At 41.7% G+C, this 22,837-nt stretch overlaps 1 long non-coding RNA gene across 1 annotated transcript in view; it reads right to left on the bottom strand.

Moving 5' to 3' along the window:
- Positions 1 to 22,014, bottom strand: part of LOC147575725 (uncharacterized) — a 46,455-nt gene extending 24,441 nt beyond the window's left edge. Inside the window, exon 1 of the long non-coding RNA XR_015242689.1 lies at positions 15,999 to 22,014. This is a non-coding gene — a long non-coding RNA (uncharacterized LOC147575725). The remainder of the gene's footprint in view (positions 1 to 15,998) is intronic.
- Between the last annotated feature and the right edge of the window lie 823 nt (positions 22,015 to 22,837).

Below are 22,837 nucleotides of genomic sequence, written 5' to 3'. Positions count from 1 at the left end.
CTTGGGCTCAGGTCACAATCTCGCAGCTCCCGTGGGTTTGAGCCCAACGTCGGGCTCTGTGCTGACAGCTCAGAGCCTTGGAGCCTGCTTCAGATTCGGTGTCTCCTTCTGCCCCTACCCCGCTTGTGCATGCTTGTTCTCTCAAAAATAAACATTAAAATTTTTTTTTTAATCCAGTTTAGCTAAAATCTGAGGTAAGTCTTCCAACAGAAGGCCATAAGTTATTCTCACGTCTCCGTCAAATGCTTTTAGACGTTCTGATGCATCTCTCGGGCCCTCGTCTCCAAGATGACCAAGGAAAGGAGTAACAGTCATGGCAGAAAGGCCCACGGCTGCATGTAGCATATCCGCTGCTCCAGCTGTGCCCGTCGCAGGCCCAGAACAAAGCCATTAAGAAGTTAATTACTCAGGGGTGCCCGGGTGGCTCAGTCCTTAGGCGCCCGACTCTTGGTTTCAGTTCAGGTCATGATCTCACACTTTGTGAGATCAAGCCCCACATGGGGCTCCACCCTGACAGTGCAGAGCCTGCTTGGGATTCTCTCCCCCCACCCCCGCATCTCTCTGCCCCTCCCTGGCTCTGCGCATGCTCTCTCTCAAAATAAACATTTAAAAAAAAAAAAGTTCATTACTTGGAACACAGTAGAGGCCACCGCCACCAGGGACATTTTGGAAGTGAGTCTTCGACGCCTGTGTGGTTCCGAGCACATGTGAAACTACGTTACATTGTGAGCTTGCCATTCATGGCAAGGGACCCGGGAGCTCCTGAGGCACCGAGGACAGAACTCCCCCACCCTGATTCAGGCCCTCAGGTGCTGCCCCAGGACCCCCATCAAAGCCTGTGTCAGGAGCTAAGTCCTTAAGGACTGAAGAAAAACTGTCTCTGGAAAAAAGTAAAATGGAGATTGTCCTTTAAAAATCTATAAACAAGGGGCGCCTGGGTGGCGCAGTCGGTTAAGCGTCCGACTTCAGCCAGGTCACGATCTCGCGGTCCGTGAGTTCGAGCCCCGCGTCAGGCTCTGGGCTGATGGCTCAGAGCCTGGAGCCTGTTTCCGATTCTGTGTCTCCCTCTCTCTCTGGCCCTCCCCCGTTCATGCTCTGTCTCTCTCTGTCCCAAAAATAAAATAAACGTTAAAAAAAAAAAAAATTTAAAAATCTATAAACGAATGAACGAACGAAAGCGCTGATGCAACTATGAGCCAAATGTGGTGGGAACATCCCTGGTAGTCCTTGCATGAAAAGAAATAGGCACGAGGATGGGTGGTACCAGGCTATTCTGGAGAAAACATCCTCATGACAGGAATTCGTGTGCTGAGGTTTCGTAGCAACACTAAACATCAGTCACATGCTCTGAAAGTTCAACTTAAAATTACATAATAAGGCTGAACTAGCAGCCAGTTCCTCAAAACACAAAAATATTTAATGAATCCCTAAATTCTACACCTGAAACTAATATTACACTCTATCGTAACTGCAATTTAAATAAAAACTTGAAAAAAAATTTAATATGTATTGTTCCTATTGCAAATATGAACCTGCTTAGCTGATTTCCAACTTGTAGGAAGATAAGGTACGCGGTGTAAACTTAGGGACTTCCCATTTGACGCAGGCTGGAGGGCTCTCCCACATCTCGAGCATCAATTGCAGTGGTGTGTCAGAATCAGCCAGAGTTGACTGCCCCCCCCCCCCCCCCCCGCCACAGAGGCCTGAATTCAGGAGATCTGTGGGTAGGGGTTGAAATTTTTCATTTCTAACAAGTTCCCAGGTAACGTGGAACCTGCCAGTCCAGAAGTCACACCTTGAGAACCACTGGCTAATACCCCCAAAAATTACTGCCTAGAGAGTGATAGGATGTGCCTCAAAGCAAATGACCTTAATGACCAAGGCCCATCCAACAAGCATCAGGATCTTCCTCTGGTACGTGCTGGCGCTGAGACACTCATGTAACACCAGGTAACCTGCACACATACTTCCTGACGTGCAGAACCACTTCCTGTGCGTCACCGTCCATTCCCCACCACTCTCTGGTGCCATACCCGTGTACCTGCTCTTCCTGCCTCTAATGTTGGATTCCTGGGTGCTCCTTATCCCTGAAGACACCCCCGTCAATATGCAAGTTCTTTTTCCTTTCCTCACCTTGTTTTCTTCTCCTTTATCTTCATAAAAAGAGAACTTTTGGGGATTGAGAACTTTGCATTACTGAACCACGTTTCCAAGGAATGGAATAAACTCATTATGTTAATACAGAACAAAATGATTCAACGTTGGTCTCTCCAGCCCAGGAAACAAGTGCCATCTTCCAAACCCTTCCCCAGAGAGCTTTGAAAGTGAACACATTATTTCTTGACCTGAACCCTCTTGACCTCAAGCTAATCTGCCAGGGGAGGGAGGGACTGTGCAGCCAGCACTGCCGGAGGGAGCAAATGTCTGTCATCCCAGGATGGTGACCTTTGCTTTCAAGCTGCGGTTGTTTTTTCCTCTCTACAGATGCTTAATTTTTATTCATAATGCTGTGCACTGCCACAAGTCCCTAGTTGACCATGTGGCCCTACACGGACCCTCATAACACCTCCAAGGAAAGTGGGAAACATGCCCTCGTTCCGTGCTAAGTCCGGGCACTCAGTCGCATGTGGCCAAGTTCGTGCTCCTGCACTGCACCCGAGTGGCACGGATGTAGTGCCGTAGACACAGTCCCCCTGCACCTGACTTTCCCGGCACCTCTTTAGGCGTTCAGGCGGGAGCCCGGGAATGCCACGAGACCTCTGAAGCTTTTACGGAAGGTTCACACCAGCTATCTTCATATGCCGAACCGAAGTCTCTACCCTCAGAGCCTCCTCTTGTGCCCTTGTCTTCAAGTGGACGGAGCAGAACCATCCCCAAAGCGCTCCAGAAAGTGCGAGTCACAGAAACACACCCCCTGTGGAAAGACAGCTGCGAGGACACCTACACGGGTCAGCGCAGAAACAGAATGTCCGGCGTGGACACACAAAAGCACACATACTATGAGCCAAAACCAGTTGTCTGGGAATGAGGTGGCACACGGTTCCTTTCTGACTTCTTGAGCTTTTCAGAAAAATGCAAGCAATCCATTCTGAAGTCGAAAAAATATATAAATTCTCTCACTTAAAAAAATTAAAAAGTAAATGGAGCAAATGAGCGTAACAGAGATAAACCTGGGACCCCGCCCTGGGACTGCCACGTGCTCAAAGGACCCCGAGTGTCCTGACTCCTTTGAAGCCTCTGAAAGTTGCCTGAGAGACCGTGGGATTATGTGCTGGTTTTTTTAAACTTTTTGTTCTGATTATGAAAATTATATATGCTCATCCTGGAAATTCTGAAAAATAGCATGTGTATAAAGAAGAAAACTACCCACAGGCATCCGAGCAAACGGTGTTGATGTTTCAGTGCTTCCATGGCAGTCATCAGCTATAACTCAAGAGATGCTGGATAAATACTTGAGATACTGCCCAGCGATGTGCATCTTTCTCGGGTAACATAGCACAAGAATTTTCCTACGGCAATAAATTGTTCCAAAACAGTATTTTTACTTGCTGCAAAATGGGAAATATATCTAAATTAAGTTGGCCATTTTCCTGATAGATACCGGGTTATTTACAGTTCATATTACAAAAAAGTACGGGAGCTATATACATAAATCTTAGCTTAGGTTTCTGATTATTTCCCTAGGACAGATTGCCAGAAATGAAATCACTGTAGCAAAGGGTATGAATACCCTCGGAGTTTCAAAAACAACAACAAGAATCTCACAGAAAAGTTACAAGTACAGCCAAAAGAGCTGGAGTGTGCTACCAAAGGCATGCCCCAGGACTGTCAGTGACAACGTCCTACAAACAAGGACATCTCCTGCCCCAGTACAGCCATCAAAACCCAGACTCTGACTCACCCCTCCCATGGACACGCCGGACCCACAGCTACATACGGACCAGGTTCCTCTCCTCTGACAACCAGCTGAGCAGCTGCTGCATATCCAGAAACAAGAAAAGAGCCACATCATGGCGGGTGGCAGAGGCTAAGACTTGGTTTCACTGTAAATCCACCCCCGGCACAGCAACCCACAATCGGGAGGGAACTCACAAACCCAGACCTCCCAGAGCAGCAAAGGGTTCTACCCCACATCAGACACCCCAACTTTTAAGACCTGCACCTGAGGAACAAGCCCTCAAAACATCCGGCTTTGAAAAGCAATGGAGCAGGTAACCGAGAGACCCAGAGGGCTGTAGCAGCCTGAGAAATACCTCTTAAAAGGCTTGCATAGACTCCCCACCCCAGGGCCAGTGCAGAAGCAGCTGTTTGAAAAGTGGCCAGACTTTATGTCAGAGGTCCATTTACTAATCTGAAAGCATCGGCCCCAGGAGCCCAGCCTGTTGGCCTATTTCCCAAGGACAGAGGCCCTGGCAGGCACCATTTTTATGCTCTCCCTCTTCCACTCTCCACAATAACAGTATCTCCCACAGAAAGCTTTTACAGGCATCTGGTGCCCTGGTTTTTGCAGCTGCAGCCAAGGAACACCCCTCAAAATTCTGGTTCTGGAGGCCAGGGGGCTTGTGTTCTGGGGTCCCACGGGACTGTAACAATCAGAGAGACACTTGTTGGCAGAATACTGTCCTGAGGTCACCACACAGACGGCAGCCTGAAACATACGTCCGTCTCTGAGAAAGTGGCAGACCAGTGTGGCACACACCTAGAGGCCATGGAGGTGCTCTCAGGGAGCACAGGCCAGGGGACACCACCCTTCTGCTCCCCCTCTACCTCTGTCCCTCACTGGGGTCTCCCGGGAATGAGCTTACACCTTTCTGGCACCCCAAGTTTTGCACTTGCTGCCAGGGACCACCTCTTCATCACCTGGCTTTGTGCTAAGTAGTGGGGCTTTGTGCTCATGGGTCCCCGAGGCCTGTGACCAGTGCAGAAAGAGTTCTCAAACAGCCACCACTCCCAGGCCAGAGCAAGAGACAACAGAGCCAGGAGTTCAGTTCTTTGGAGAAAGCTGTCATCGATCCTGCAGCCCGAGGAGCAGGCTTCTGATTAAACACACATCTAAGGCTTGACTGGAAAGCCTTCCAGAGCCCTTGGAAGGTGGTTTTACCTTCATCCCTCTGCCATGCTCCAGGCTGCCAGCATCCCTCAGAGGGGAGCTCTTACACATGCCTGGTGCCCTAGTTCTCACATCGGGTGTCCTAGTCTTTGTGGCTGCCACCCCAGAACACCTCCTTGAATGACTCTGGTGGCCAGGAGGCTTGCGTTCCTGGGTCCCATGGGACTGTAAAAGGCAGCTAGTTCTTGGTAGGCTGCCACCCCCATGGCACCGCAGACTGGAACACATCCCTAGTCTCCCTGTAAAAGAGGCCTATTTGCTTGTCCTGGAACTTCAGCCTCACGGGCAAGCTTCAGGTTTGGCACACATCTAGAAGCTACAGAGATGCTCTCAGGGAACACAGGCCTGGGGACCTCCAGATCACCTGTTCTGTGGCCAAAAGGGCTTATGCTCGTGGTCCCTCAGGACTGTATATATTTGCATACTTTGAAATCTGCTACCTGAGTGTATAGCTTCCAATCAGCCCGAATCTACATGCTGACTGAGACTCCACCCACTGGGACACTAACAGGCCTTGCACACTCAACAACTGGGAGCTATTAAAATGGGCTGCTTAGACGATCACAAAGGTTTGAGAGACAACCAAGAGCTACAGTAAGTTTAAGCAGTAAGGTTCATCTACACAAGATGATTCCTTCAAAACTGGAAAAGATGGCTGTTTCAGCTAATCCATAGAAACACAAAGAGAGAAACAAGCAAAATGAGGAAACAGGAATATATTCCAAACAGAAGAACAACATAAAACCTCAGAAAATAACCTCAATGAAATGGAGATAAGTAGTTTACCTCACGAAGAATTCAAAGTAATGGTCACAAAGATGCTCTCCAAACTTGAGAGAAGCATGGATGAATACAGTGAGAAGTTCAATAAAGAGATAGAAAATATAAGTACCAAACAGAAGTCACTGGATGAAGAATACAATAACTGAACTTAAAAATACATTAGAGGTGGGGTATTTGGGTGGCTCAGTTGGTTAAGCGTCTGACTCTTGATTTCAGCTCAGGTCATGATCTCACAGTTCATGAGATCAAGCCCGCATCAGGCTCCACACTAATAGCACCAAGCTTGCTTGGGATTCTCTCTCTCCTTCTCTGTATGCCTCTCCCCTACTCATGCTCATTCTCTCTCTCTCTCTCCCTCTCTCTCTCAAAATAAATAAATAAACACAAAAAATACATTAGAGGGGTTCAACAATAGACTAAATGAAGCAAAGAAAGAATCAATGAACTCAAGTACAGGGCAGTGGAACTCACCCAATCAGAGCAGCAAAAAGAAAAAAGAATGAAAAAAAAAAAAAAAGTAAAGATAGCTTAAGGGGTTAGAGGACAACATCAAATGGACTAACACCCACATGATAGGACTCCCAGAAGGAGAAGAGAGAGAGAAAGGGGCAGAAAATTATTTGAAGAAATAGTGATTGAAAGCCTTCCTGACTGGGGAAAGAAGCACATCCAGATCCAAGAGAGCCTAGAGAGTTCCAAATAAGATGAACCCAAAGAGACCCACTGAGATGCATTATAATTAAAATGTCAAAAGTTAAAGACAGAGAATCTTCAAAGCAGCAAGTAAAACAACTTGTTCGGTACAAGGGAATGCCCACAAGACTCAGCAGATTTTGTAGCAGAAACTCTGTAGGTCAAAAGGGAGTAACACAAAACATTCAAAACGCTTCCAATCAAGAACTTCCAATCAAGATTACTCTACCCAGCAGAGTTATCATTCAGAATTGAGGGAAAGAGAGAGTTTTCCAGACAGCAAAAGCTAAAGGAGTTCATTACCACTAAACCAGACTTACATGAAATGTTAAAGGGATGTTTTTAAGCTGAAAAGAAAGGGTGCTAATTAGTAACAAAACACATGAAAGCATAAATCTCATTGGTAAAGGTAAATATATAGTAATGGTAGTTAATTACTTATAGCTGGTATGAAGGTTAAAAGACAAAAGTAGTAAAAATAACTGTAACGACAGGGGCGGCTGGGTGGCTCAGTCTGTTAAGCATCTACTTCCAACTTTGGTTCAAGTCATGATCTCACGGTTCTTGAGTTCAATCCCTGGGTCGGGCTTTCTGCTGTCAGCACAGAACCTGCTTCAGATCCTCTGTCCCCCCTACCCCCTCCACTTGCACTCTATCTCTCAAAAATAAGTCAACATTAAAAAAATAACTATAATGACATAATTAGCTAAGGAATACACAAGATAAAAAGAAGTAAAATGTGACCTCAAAATGTGGTAGGGAGTAAAAATGTACAGCTTTAGAATGTGTGCATACTTAAATTACTTTCAACTTAAAATAAACTGTTATAAATATAGATTGTTATATGTAAGCCTCATAATAACCACAAAGCAAAAACCTGTAGTAGATACAAAAAAGATAAAGAGAAAGAAATCTAAACACTCCACTACAGAAAAGTCATCAAACCACAAAGAGAGAAAGAGAAGAGGAAACAGAGGAACAACAAAACAGCCAAGAAGCAATTAATAAAATAGCAGTAAATACACACCTATAGATAATTACATTAAATATTTCATTAAATGTAAATGGACTAAATTCTCCAATCAAAAGACATAGAGTGGCTAAATTTAAAAAAAAATTCACTTGACAGAAGTATGGGCCCAAGTGCAACACAAGTCACGTACAAGAATGTTTGTAGCAGTAATTGCTAATAGTCCGAAACCAAAAGCACAAAATGCCCAAATAAATAATGGACAAATAAATAATAAGTATTCTTATGATGGAATATTTGCAGGAATAAAAACAAACCACAGCTATGTACTGCAACATAAATGAATGTCCAAGCATAATGTTGAACCAAAAAACCTAAACACAAAGAAACATACTGAATTATTTCATTTATGTAAAGGTCATCAAGTACTAATTGACAGTAATTATCACTGAGGAGCAGGGCAGGGGGGTGTCTGAGAGGCAGCATGAGGACTTCTGGGGATCTGGTCACATTCTCTTTCTTGTGTTTGGCATATTCATTTTGTAAAAATTTATTGCGCTGTGCATTTGTGGTTTGTGTGCTTTTTTGTATTTGTGTTATATTTCAATAAACAGATAAAAAATCATTTTAATGGTTAAAAAAAATCCAGGACCCATCTATATGCTGCCTACAAGAGATTCACATTAGATATAAGGACACACAGAGATTGAATATGACGGGATGGAATAATGCAAATGAAAACCAAAAGAAAGCTGTGGTAGCTATACCTTGATCAGAAAAAAATAGACTTTAAAGCACACTGTAATAAGAGACAAAGACGAGCATTACATAATGATAAAGGGGTCAAGCCAATAAAAAGGTATAACGTTTGTAAATACTTATGCACCCAACATAGAGGCTCCTAAACATATACCACAAACATTAACAGATTTAAAGGGAGAAATAGACAGCAATACAATAATAGTAGAAATATCTAATACCAAATTTTAATCAATGAATATATCATCCAGTTAGAAAATCAATAAGGAAACATCAGTCTTAGATGGAACATTAGACCAGATATATACAAAGCATTCCATCTGAAGGCAGCAAAACACACATTCTTATTAAGTGCTCAGGAAACATTCTCCAGGATAGACCATGTGTTAGGCCACAAAACAAGTCTGAATAAATGTGAGAAGACTGAAATCATATCAAACATCTTTTCTGACCACACTGGTACAAAACTAGTAATCAATCACGAGAGGAAACTATAAAATTCAAAACTGCTACTGAAAAACCAGTCAATGAAGAAATCAACAACTTGAGATAAATGAAAATGGAAATACAACATACCAAAATTTATGGGATGCAGCAAAGCAGTTCCAAGAGGAAAGTTCATAGCAATACATGCCTACCTCAAAAAAAAAAAAAAACAAGGAAAATCTCAACAACCTAACTTTATACCTCAAGGAACTAGAAAAAGAACAAAGCCTGAAGTTAGTAGAATGAAGGAAATTATAAAGATCAGTGCAGATGTAAATGAAATATATTAAAAGGACAATAGAAAAGATCAATGAAACAGAACTGGATATTTGAAAAAGTAAACAAAATTGGCAAACCTTTAGCTAGACTCCCCAAGAAAAAGAGAGAGGGCTCAAGTAAATGAAATCAGAAATAACAAGAGATGTTAAAACTGATACCACAGAAATACAAAGGATCAAAGAGATGACTATGAAAAATTATATGCAAACAAATGGGACAACCTAGAAGAAACGAATAAGTTCCTAGAAATATACAATTTTCCAAGACTTAACGAAGAAGAAATGAAAAATCCAAATAGTCCAGTTACTAGTAAAGAGATTGAATTAGTAATCAAAAATCTCCCAACAAACAAAATTCCAGAACCAGATGGTTTCATTGGTGAATTATACCAAACACTGAAGAAACTCATACAAATATTTCTCAAACTCTTTCAAAAAACAGCAGAGGAGAGCAAACTTGTAAATTCTTTTCACAAGGCCACCACTACCTTGATACCAAAACCAGACAAGGACACCAGAAGAAAATTACAGGCCAATATCACTGATGAAGATAGATGTAAAAATCCTCAGCAAAATATTAGCAAACTGAATTCAACAATACATTAAAAGGATCATACACCATGATCAAGTGGAATTTATTCCAAGGATGCAAGGGGAGTTCAACATCTTCGAATCAATCAATGTGATACATCACATTAACAAAATGAAGGATAAAAATTATATGATTATATTAATAATGCAGAAAATGCACTCAACAAAATTTAACATCCATTTATGATTAAAAACCTAACAAAGTAGATAAGAAGGGAATGTGACTCAACATTTTTTTAAAAACCATACATGACAAGCCCACAACTAGCATCATACTCAACAATGAAAAGCTAAAAGCTTTTCCTCTAAGATCAGGAACAGGATGGATGCCCACCCTCACCACTTTTATTCAATGTAGTATCAGAAGTCCTACCCACAACGATAAGGCAAGAAAAATAAAAGGTATGCAAATTGGAAAGAACAAATGTAAAGCTGTCACTATTTGCAGATGACATTATATTATATATAGAAAACCCTAAAGACTCCACACACAGAAACTGTTAGAACTAATAAATGAATTCAGTAAAGTTGTAGGATACAAAATCAATATGCAGAAATCTATTGTGTTTGTATACAGTAATAACACACTAGCAAAAAGGAAAATTAATAAAACAACTCCATGTTTAACCAAGGAAGTGAAAAATCTATGCATTGAAAACTGTAAGACATTGATGAAAGAAATTGAAGAACAAATAAATGGAAAGATATTCCATGCTCACTGACCAGAAGAATTAATATTGTTAAAATGTCCATATTATCTAAAGCAATCTACAGATTCACTGAAATCTCTATCAAAATGCCAATGGCATTTTTCACAGAAATAGAACAACGAACCCTAAAATTTTTGGAACCATAAAAGACCCCAAATAGCCAAAGCAATCTTGAGAAAGAACAAAGCTGGAGGTATCATGCTCCCTGATTTCAAACTACATTACAAAGCTATAGTAAACAAAACTTAATGGTATTGGCATTAGAATAGACATATAGACCAATAGAATAGAATAGAGAGCCCAGAAATAAATCCACACATATATAGTCAATTATTTATGACAAAAGAGAAAGAATATATACTGGGAAAAGATACTCTTCAATAAATAAGCCATGAAAACTGTACAGCCATATGCAAAAGGATGAAACTAGACTGCTATCTTATACCATATACAAAAATTAACTCCAAATGATAAGCTCTCTGACATCAGTCTTGGTTATGAGTTTTTGGATCTGACTCCAAAAGAAAAGGCAACAAAAACAAAAATAAACAAGTGGGACAACATCAAACTAAAAAGCTTCCACACGGCAAAAAAAGATCATCAACAAAACCAAAAGGCAACTTACTGAATGGAAGAATATATTTGTAAATCATATATCTGACAAGGGATTAATAACTGAGATAGATAACACACACAGCTTGATCAATGGCAGAAAAAATCTGATTATATTTAAAAATTTTTTTTTAATTTTTTTTAATATTTATTTATTTCTGAGACAGAGAGAGACAGAGCATGAGTGGGGGAGGGGCAGAGAGAGAGGAGACACAGAATCTGAAGCAGGCTCCAGGCTCTGAGCTGTCAGCACAGAGCCCGACGCAGGGCCCAAACTCACAAACCTTGAGATCACGACCTGAACCGAAGTCGGTCACTCAACCGACTGAGCCACTCAGGTGCCCCATATTAAAAAAAAAATTAAATAAAAAAAAAAAATCTTATTTAAAACTGGGCAGAGGATCTACATAGACATTTTTCCAAAGAAGACACAGAGATGGCCAAGAGGTACATGAAAAGATGCTCAACATCACTCATCATCAGGAAAATGCAAATCAAAACCATAATTAAATATCAGTTCACACCTGTTAGAATAACTATTACCAAAAATAAAATAAACAAGTGTCGGTGAGGATGTGAGAAAAAGGGAAACCTCGTGCACTTTTGGAAGGAATGTAAATTGGTGCAGCCACTACGGAAACGGTATGCAGGGTCCTTAAAAAATTTTAAATATAACTACCATATGACCCAGTAATTCCACTTCTGGGTATTTATCCAAAGAAAATGAAAACACTAGTTCAAAAAGATATATGCATTACCATGTTCATTGCAGCATTATTTTCAATAGCCAAGATATGGAAACAATCTCAGTGCCCATTGATGAATAAATGGATAAAGAAAATGTGGTATACCCTAACAAAATACTAACAGCATTTTACACAGAACTAGAGCAAATAATCCTAAAATTTGTGTGGAACCACAAAGAAGCTGAATAGCCAAAGCAATCTTGAAAAAGAAGAATAAAACCAAAATTATCACAATCCCAGATATCAAGATATACTACAAAGCTGTAGTAATTAGAACAGTATGGTACTGGCACAAAGATAAACACATAGATCAACAGAAATGAATAGAAAGCCCAGAAATATACCCACATTTATATGGTCAATTAACCTTCAACAAAGAAGAATATGCAATGGGAAAAAGTCTCTTCAACAAATAGTGTTGGGAAAACTAGATGTCTACATGTAAAAGAATGAAACTGGACCACCTTTTTTGCACCATACACAAAAATAAACTCAAAATGAATTGAAGACCTAAATGTGAGACCTGAAACCTTAAAAAGAGAGGAGGGAGGGAGGGAGGGAGGGAGGGAGAGAGAGAGAGAGAGAAGAGAGCACAGGCAGTAATTTCTCTGACATTGGCCATAGCAACATTTTTCTAGATAGATCTCCTGAGGCAAGGGAAACAAAAGCAAAAATAAACTATTGGGACTACATAAAAACAAAAAGCTTCTGCACAGCAAAGGAAACAACCAACAAAACTAAAAGCCTAGTGAACAGAAGACACTTGCAAATGACATATCCAATAAAGGGTTAGTATCCAAAATATAACTTATATAAAACTCAACACCCAAAAAATAATCCAATTTAAAAATAAGAAGATATGGGGGTACCTGGATGGCTCAGTTGGTTAAGCGTCCAACTCTTGATTTTGGTTCAGGTCATGATCTCACAGTTTCATGAGTTCAAGCCCTGCATGGGCTCTGTTCAGACAGCATGGAGCCTGCTTGAGATTCTGCCTCTTTCTCTGCCTCTCCCCCACTCACATTCTCTCTCAAAAAAAAAAAAAAAAAAAAAAAAAATTCAGCCATGAACAGACATTTCTCCAAAGAAGACATACAGATGCACAACAGATACATAAAAAAATGATCAACGTCACTCATCATCAGGAAAATACAAATCAAAACCACAGTGAGATATTACCCCACACCTGTCAGAATGGCTAAAATCAAGAAGACAAGAAACAACAAGTGTTGGCGAGGATGTGGAAAAATTGGAACCCTCATGCACTGTTGGTGGGAATGCAAACTGGTCCAGCCACTGTGGAATATAGAGGTATTCCTCTATATTAAAATGAATATTAAATATGAATATTATTAAATATTCAAAATATTAAAAATGAATCACCATACAACCTAGTAATTCCACTACTGGGTATTTACCCAAAGAAAACAAAAACACTAATTAGAAAAGGCATTTGCACCCCTATGTTGATTGCAGCATTATTTACAACAGCCAAATTACAGAAGCAGCCCAAATGTCCATTGATAGAAAAAGATATGGTGCGTATGTGTGTGTGTGTGTGCATGTGCGTAATGGAATATTACTCAGCCATAAAAAAGAATTAATCTTGCCATTTGCAACAACTTGGATGGATGTAGACAGTATAAACCTCAGTGAAGTAAGTCAGAGAAAGACAAATACCATACGATTTCACATATGTGGAATTTAAGAAACCAAACAGAAAAGAGACAAACCAAAGACAGACCACAGAGAGAACAATAGTATATATCTCTCTTGAATATAGAGAACAAACTGATGGTTACCAGAGGGGAAGAGGGTGGGTGAAATGGGTGAAGGGGATTAAGAGAACACTTACTGTGATGAGCACTGATATATGGAATTGTTGGATCACTACATTGTACATCTGAAACTAATATACCACTGTATGTTAACCATATTGGGATTAAAATAAAAAGAGAGAGATGAGATTAAAAAAGAAAAGAATACATGGTATACGCACACAATGTAACATCATTCAGCCATTTGAAACAACATGGATGGATCTTGAAGGCATTATCGTAAGTGAAATAAGTCAGGGAAAGACAAATACGGTATGATCTCACTTATATGTGGAATTAAAAACAACAATAAAAACCAAGCTCTCTGATACAGAGAACAGACTGGTGGCTGCAGGGGTGAAGAACGGGAAAAATGGGTAAAGGGGGTTCAAAGGTAAAAAGTTCCAGTTATAAAAGAATTATAATTTATTATTAAAAAATCCCAGTTATAAAATAATTGTCATGGTGATATACACCAAGAGGACTATAGTTAATAATACCATATTTGTATATTTGAAAGTTGCTAAGAGAGTAGATCTTAAAAATTCTTATCACAAGAAGAAAAAATTGTGACTATGTGGGGTGAGAGATGTTAACTAGATTTATTTTTGTGATCATTTCACAATATATGCAAATATTGAATCATAATGTTGTGCACTGAAACTAATGTTACATGTCCATTATATCCTCAATTTTAAAAATAAATAAATAGAAAGTAAATGAGAATACAGATATCCTGGCTCCCTGGATTTTTCCATTAATTAATGGAAATTAATCTGTATGTTGATACACTATCATCTAACCCTTGACCCCACTCCTGCTTTGTCAATTGCCTTGATAATGCCCCTTTACAATAAAAGCACCACTTCAGGGGCACCTGGGTGGTTCAGTTGGTCAAGCGCCCGATTTCAGCTCAGGTCATGATCTTGCAGCTCATGAGTTTGAGCCCCACATGGGTCTCTGTGCTGACAGCTCGGAGCCTGGAGCCTGCTTCGGATTCTGTGTCTCCCTCTCTCTCTGCCCCTCCCCACCTCAAAAATAAATAAACGCTAAAACATTTTTTTAAAAGCGCAAGTTCAGAATCCAGTCAGTTGTCTTCACTCTCCCTCACTGTGACACGGTTCTCAGTCCTTCCTTGATTTTCATGACCTTGACAGCTCTGCAGGCTACAAGCCAGTTATTTTGTAATTTGGTTTTGTCTGAAAAAAACCTCACAGCTAGTTTCAGGCAACGGCCCTTTGGCAGGAGTAATCACAGAAGCAATGCTGTGCTCATGGAACATTCCAGCAGGCAGCACCCCACTTGTCTGTCCACCACAGATGATGTCCATTCCCTCTGACCACTTCACCCCAGTGGCATCTTCAGGGCTTCCCCACTGTGAAGCTTTCTTTCGTCCTTTGTAATTATTAAGTATTTTGTAAGGAGGTACTTTGAGACTATGGAACACTGCATTCCCCATCAAATTTCCAAGTAATCTGTTTGTTTATATTAGTACGGACGCCTATTTTATTCAATTCATTGTAAGTCTTTACTGTCATTATTTTGGTGTCAGAATGCCTCAGATTTGGCTAGTGGGAGTCTCTTCAAACTGGCTTCTGTGTCTTTTTTACATTCCCTCATTATTCTTGAAGCATATTCTTGCTTTCTGGTTCAACTAGATGTTTCATTGCATCTCCTATTTTTCCTGCCTCAGACCTGAAGCCAACCTCTCCCCACCCCCAGCCCCCAAGGCATTCTGATTTCTTCTGTGGAGAATGGTGTTTAAAAGCCAAGATCTGGGCTGTAGGTGTGCTTACTGCCCTGGGGTGCCACTATCAGGCCTCCCAGGACAGAACTGGGGGTTACTGCATGTGTGTGCAGTAATAACACACAAAGGTACACGTGAGCAAAGAGAGCTTCCGGGCCCCCTCTACACACAGGCTTGACAGCCCATGCCAAGCCACTGTCACCATCCCCGTTCCCACACATTGCCACCCTCTGCTGATGTGGGCTTCACGCCCCTCCATCCCCTCTCACCCAGCTTGGGCTTTCCAGGTACTGACCTCCCATCACCCTGCTTGCACTGGCAATGACCGGTCTCACGTCCTGCCCGCCCCCCTTCATGCGTTCCTTTCTTGCCCTGCTCCAGGCATGCAGTCCCTGCTTCCCCCACCCATGTGGAGCTGGGCTGAGTCCTGCCACAGTTTAGGACTAAGAGGGAAGGAAAGGGGAAGAGGAAGGCTGTTTGAAGTTCTAGATACATGCATACATATATACTGCCATATTGCTGTTACCAAATTTATTTACTTACCAAAATTACAGAAAGAATCTCTCAGCTTGTCAGACTCTGACCCCACATCCTGAAGTCGATTCTCCACCACTGAGCTTCCCAGTGGGTCTCCCACACAGCCATTCCTCCAAAGCCACTGCACGCCACTTCTTGCTTGAGGCAGACCCTCCTTACCTCCTCCTGTTTCCCTCCTCCTCTGGGAAGCCTTGTCTGCCATTCCCATTCCAGTCTTCCCTCTCCTTGCTCCTGCAAGAGAGACAGACCACAGCGTTAAGGCTCAGAGTGGAGAGCTCCAGTAGGGCACAAACCCCATTTCATTCACTTTTCATCCCCACCAGCCATTAGGGACATGCACGTAATAGGACCCAGTGGGTATAGACGGAGAATAAATAAGTGATGGCTGCAACATTTCAGGAAAGAGGCAGGAGACATCATGAGTCACCATCCCATCTCTGCAGGCAGCTTAGCAAGCGGGACCGCAGCCAGCAGCCAGTTACATTCAAAGTTGCTAGATGTGGTGCTGAGAGGTTCCTTTATTCATGAATTATTAAGTATGTGTCTAGACAGAAACTGTCCGTTTGCTGTCTTCTGGCCCCTTACCTGTCCCAGTGCAATCTCCACCTGGGGGCCAGTGGGGACAGGGACAGGCCATGGGGGTGTCTCCATCTCTCTGACCTCAAGTTACTGTGTGGGGTTTACACCTGCAGTTTTTTCTGCTCAATAAATGTAAGCAGTGAGGGAAAGAGATACGTTTCAAGAAGGCTTTCATGAGGCTGGTGGTGGCGGGATGTGTTGCTCCTTCAACTCAAGTTTCATAGGTAGTAAAAACAGTGAAGTAATTGTTTATCCTAGAACTTCACTGTCGGGGGTTATCAGCAACCAACCAGATGACCTACTTTTTTGATTCTTGAACTTCAAGCTTTGAAACTTCTGCATCATCTAGGAGCACCTTACTTCAACACTGACAGCAACAACTCCATGTACAATGGTTTAATGGGGCAAAGGGACTCACTTTTTTTCAATTGGTAATGCTGTTAGATGGCACACCACTTATATTTTGAGAACTAGATAAATGTACATTCTAGAAAATTTATAAAATGAAAAAATACAAAGAAGCTAGGCTCACCACCCAGGTGTGGCTAGGGCTTTATCGCACATCATTCACTGATGACCCTTTTACTTCATAGTTGAGCCATACTGGACCTGTACATTCAGTGTTAATTAAAGCGATTAAGTACAATATTTGTATACCCATGTTCATGGTAGCATGATGCACAATAGCGAAATCATGGAAGTAGCCTAACTAATTTAATATCACTGAGCCTAGCCTTTAATATCACCTAGACTAATTTAATATCACTGAGCTGTGCAATTAAAAATTGTTAAGATGGTAGTTTTTACGTGTACTCTACCACAATAAAAATAATTGGGAGGAGAGAGGAGCTAAGATGGCAGAGTAGTAAGAGGATGCTAGGCTTGCCTCTTCCCTGAACACAGCTGGATAAATACCAAATCATCCTGAACAGCCAAAAATTGATCTGGGGACTGACAGAACACATTGCACAACTAGAGGGAGAGAAGAAGCCACACCATAGAAAGCAGGAGGTACAGAGATGTGATTTGGGGGAGAAAAGGATCACAGGTGCTACAGAAGGCCTTGGCCATGGAGAGGTGGGGGGGGAGGGAAGGGAAGGGGCAGAGGCAGGGGGAAGGGGAGGAGGAGGAAGAGGGAGAGGGAGAGGGAAAACACTTCTCCAAAGCCATTGACCAGGAAACTGAAAGGGACTGTTTTTTTGTGAATTTTTACAACCAATGGGGCTCAAAGACTGGACTTTTAGAGGTCCATGTGATGCTCGGCGTGGAGCCCTGAGGGCATTACAGTGCTCCTGTGGAGAAAGAGGGCAGAAGCTCGGGAGCACAAGGTATGATCTAAGGATCCCTTGGGATGCACAAGAGAGATGGTTCCCCCTTCTTGGAGCACATCTGGGCAAGGTGGCATTGCCTCTCCAGGGACAAAAGAGCTGGCAGGCACCATTACCATCTCCTGCTCCTCAGCATAGGTGTAGAGACACCTGCTGAGAGTAGCTAACCTGAACACTGGCTCTTTGTTGCACTTTACTCCAAAACCAGTACTCCTGCACTTTGGTGCAACTGCCCTTCTGAGACAAACCTGCATCAGTCCTAACACAGTAAAACCCTCCCCCAGTGGACCATCATGGATCTCTGCCATACCAGGTCCCTAAAGCTTCGAGTTTTAAAACTCAGCCAGCCTTCCTGGGATAGAACACAGGTGTGCTGAGCTTCCAGGTGGGCAGACAGCCCAGACACAGTCAGGGTGAAGGCAGGGATCTGAGGGATGCCCAGGACACAGGAGAAGAGATAGTCTGCTCTTCTGGGAGGGCTTCCCAGACAGCAGCAGGTGCAAACTTCCCTCTCCAGGATGAGGGAGAGGGATTGCACCATTTCTCTCCCCTGCCCCTCAGTGTAAACTAATTTCAGTAAGCAGCACAATGCCAACAGTGGCAGCCTAAATTGCTTACACCAAGTCCTGCCCCATGTTCTGCAGGTGCTGCTTTTTGGCTCACACTTGTCTAAGAACCAGAGCAGCAGGCCCTTCCCCAGAAGACCAGCACAGAACCACTGAACACACAAAGTCTACTGACCACAGAGTGCTGCAAAGTTTCAGCTCTAGTGGAAATAGCATCAGGTCTCTTTTAACATGCAGACCAAAGCACACCAAGTTAAAACTTGCCACACTCCAGAAAACGTCCAAAACCTCCCCACTGCAGGCAAGGAGAAACTCTACATGGACTCACCTGAGGGAAGGAACAGCCAAAACATAGCAGCAGAGTGCATGCAGCACACATCAGAGACACACCCTGAAGCACAAGGCCATGGACAGTATATGACCTCTTATTTATAAAGCCACTACTCTCAGGAGCAGGAATTATAACAGGCTTTCCTAACACAAAGAAGAAGGCCAAGATGGAGGAACTCATCCCAAAAGAAAGAGCAAGAAAAGGTCATAACCAGGGATCTACTCGAAACAAATATAAGTAATATGCTTGATCCAGAATTTAAAAAAATAAGCATGAGGATACTAGCTGGTCTCAGGAAAAGCATAGAAGACACCAGGAAGTCCCTTACCACAGAGATAAAAGACCTAAAAACTATACAGGCCAAAATCAAAAAATGCTATAACCAAGATGCAAAACCAACTGTATATACTCACAAGAAGGATGGAAGAAGCAAAGGAATGAATAAGTGCTATAGACAGTAAAATTATGGGAAATAATAAAACTGAAAACAAGAGGGAAAGAAAAATATTGGATCACAAATATAGACTTAGGGAACTCCAGTGGCTCCATAAAGTGTAGTAACATTCATATCATAGGAGTCCCAGAAGAGAAAGGAAAAGAGGCAGGTTTATTTGATGAAATTATAGTTGAAATATTCCCTAATCTAGGGAAGAAAATAGATGTCCAAATCCAGAAGGTACAGAGAACTCCCATCAAAATCAGGCTAACACCAAGATACATCATAGTTAAATTTTCAAAATATAGAGAGAAAGAAAAACCATCAGCAAGACAAAAAAAGTCCCTATCATACAAGGGAAGACAAGTAAGATTAGCAGCAGATCTCTCCAAAGATATTTGACAGGCCAGAAGGGAGTGGCATGATATATTCAGCATGCTGAATGGGAAGAATATGCAGCCAAGAATACTCTATCAAGCAAGACTGTCATTCAGAATAGAAGGAGAGATAAAGAGTTTCCCAAACAAAAACTAAAGGAGTCTGTGACCACTAACCCAGCCCTGCAGGAAATATTAAAGGGGACTCTTTGAATGGGAAAGAAAGACCAAAAGCAACAGAGACTAGAAAGAAACAGAGAAAATCTCCAGAAACAATGATAAAACAAGTAATACAATGGCACTACATTCATATCTATCAATAATCACTCTGAACGTAAATGGACAAAATGCTCCAATCAAAAGACATAGGGTATCATAATGGATTAAAAAAAATCCCTGTATATGCTACCTACAAGAGACTCATTTTAGACCTAAAGACACCTGCAGATTGAAAGTGAGGGGATGGAAAAACATTTATCATGCTAATGGATGTCAAAAGAAAGCTGGAATAGCAATACTTATATCAGACAAACCAGATTTTAAACCAAAGACTGTAACAAGACATGAAGAAGGGCACCGTATCATAATAAAGGGATCTATCCAACAAGAAGACTTATGCCCCCAACTTGAGAACACCCAAATATGTAAAAACAATTAATAATAAACATAAAGAAACTCATTAATAATACAATAATAGTAGGGGACTTTAACACCCCACTTACATCAATGGACAGACCATCTAAGCAGAAAAGAAAACAATGTATTTGAATGACACACAGGACCAGATGGGCCTCACAGGTATATTCAGAACATTCCATCCTAAAACAGCAGAGTACACATTCCTTTCAAGTGCACATGGAACATTCTCCAGAATAGATCACACACTGGGTCACAAATCAGCCCTCAAAAAAGTACAAAAAGACTGAGATCATACCACGCATACTGAAAGAACAAATATTGTTAAAATGTCTATCCCACCCAAAGCAATCCACACATTTAATGTAATCTCTATAAAAATACCACCAGCATTTTTCACAGAGCTACAACAAACAATCCTAAAATTTGTATGGAACCATACAAAAGCTCAAATAGCCAAAGCAATCTTAAAAAAGAAAGGCAAAGCTGGAGGCATCAGAATTCTTGACTTCAAGTTATCAAGACAGTATGGTATTGGCACAAAAACAGATACATAGATCAATGGAACAGAATAGAAAGCCCAGAAATGGACCCACAACCATACAGTCAACTAATCTTTTACAAAGCAGGAAAGAATATCCAATTGGAAAAAAAAAAAGTCTCTTCAACAAATGGTGTTGGGAAAACTGGACAGCAACATGCAGAAGAATGAAACTGTACCACTTTCTTACACCATACACAAGAGTAAATTCAAAATGGATGAAAGACCTAAATGTGAGACAGGAAACTATCAAAATCCTAGAGGAGAACATAGGCAATAATCTCTTTGACATTGGCCATAGCAACCTCTTACTAGGTATGTCTCCTGAGGCAAGGGAAACAAAAGCAAAAATGAACTATTGGGACTTCATAGAGATAAAAAGCTTCTGCACAAGAGCTTTTTATCTCCATGAAGTAAACATTAACAAAACTAAAAGGCAGCCTACAGACTGGGAGAAGATATTTGCAAACGACCTATCTGATAAAGGGTTAGTATCCAAAATCTATAAAGAGCTTATCAAACTCAATGCCCAAAAAACAACCCAGTTAAAAAATGGGCAAAGACATGAATAGACATTTTTCCAAAGAAGACATCCAGATGGCTAACAGACATATGAAAAGACGTTCAACATCGCTCACAATTAGGGAAATACAAATCAAAACCACCATGAGATACCACCTCACACCTGTCAGAATGGCTAACATTAACAACTCAGGCAACAACAGACGTTGGCAAGGATGCAGAGAAAGGGGAACCCTCTTGCACTGCTGGTGGGAATGCAAACTGGTGCAGCCGCCCTGGAGAACAGTATGGAGGTTCCTCAAAAGGTTAAAAATAGAACTACCCTACAACCCAGTAACTGCACTACTAGGTACTGACCTAAAGAATACAAAAATACAGATTCGAAGGGGTACATGCACCCCAATGAACACAATATACATATGTGTGTGTATGTATACACACACACACATATACACATATACACACACAATGGAATATTACTCAGCCATCAAAAAGAATGAAATCTTGCCCTTTGCAATAATGTGGAGCTAGAGAGTATTATGCTAAGCAAAATAAGTCAGTCAGAGAAAGACAAATACCACATGATTTCACTTATATGTGGAATTTAAGAAACAAAACAGATGAACATGGGGGGAAGAAAAGAGAAAGAGGCAAATCATAAAACAGACTTTAACAATAGAGAACAAACTGGGGGCTGATGGAGGGAGGTTGGTGGGGGATGGGCTGGATGGGGGGGATTAAAAAGGACACTTACTGGGATGAGCACTGGATGCTGTATGTAAGTGATGAATCACTGAATTCTGCTCCTGAAATCAATAATTAACTGACGTTAACTGGAATTTAAATTAAAACTTGAATAAGAAAAGTTAACTGACTTAACTGACGTGTCTGTCGAGGCTCTGTTTAGAATGCCTGTGTGCAACCATTCTTTTGAGCACACCTGTCCTGTTTCCCTATGGCCTGATGACACTTGAGGACCAAGAGTATGTGGAGCAATAAATCCTTTGGGGGGCGCCTGGGTGGCTCAGTTGGTTAAGCGTCCGACTTCGGCTCAGGTCATGATCTCGCGGTCTGTGAGTTTGAGCCCCGCATCAGGCTCTGTGCTGACAACTCAGAGCCTGGAGCCTGTTTCAGATTCTGTGTCTCCCTCTCTCTCTGACCCTCCCCCGTTCGTGCTCTGTCTCTCTCTGTCTCAAAAATAAATAAACGTTAAAAAAAATTTTAATAAATCCTTTAGGAGTCTGTTTTTGAATGGACCTTATAGGCCACATGACAGTTTTTTGAACATATCCCAATTACACTAATTTCTTGGCAATGTATCAGGCTGGTCCTTACTTGCAAGAAACAAAAATGACTAGCTGATGTAAGCATGGTTTGGAGTGTTTCCAGTGGGAAAGGGGGCAAGCAATAACTTGAATATGTTGCTTTCTAACTGGATACGAACTTCAGTACCCAAAGGAGGAGCACAGAATGAACACCACCCCTTCCAGCAAAGACAGAACCTTTGCACCACTTATATTCTAAAGGCTGTAAAAGCAGAGACTCTTGCTCTGCGCCTCAGCACAAGCTCAGCGGGGTCCACAATTGCATATAAGCACCTACCTTGGAAGAGTGGTCACGGTATCACAGGAAAGGTGCCCCAGCTGCCCCGAGGTTCTCTCCTGCCACACAGGGCAATGCCC

Source organism: Puma concolor, chromosome D3 (assembly GCF_028749965.1).
Source record: "Puma concolor isolate L17-30 chromosome D3, mPumCon1.1.hap2, whole genome shotgun sequence".
Classification (NCBI taxonomy): Eukaryota; Metazoa; Chordata; class Mammalia; order Carnivora; family Felidae; genus Puma; species Puma concolor.
The sequence above is the reverse complement of the archived record's forward strand: the minus strand, read 5'-3'. Positions and strand labels throughout refer to the sequence as shown.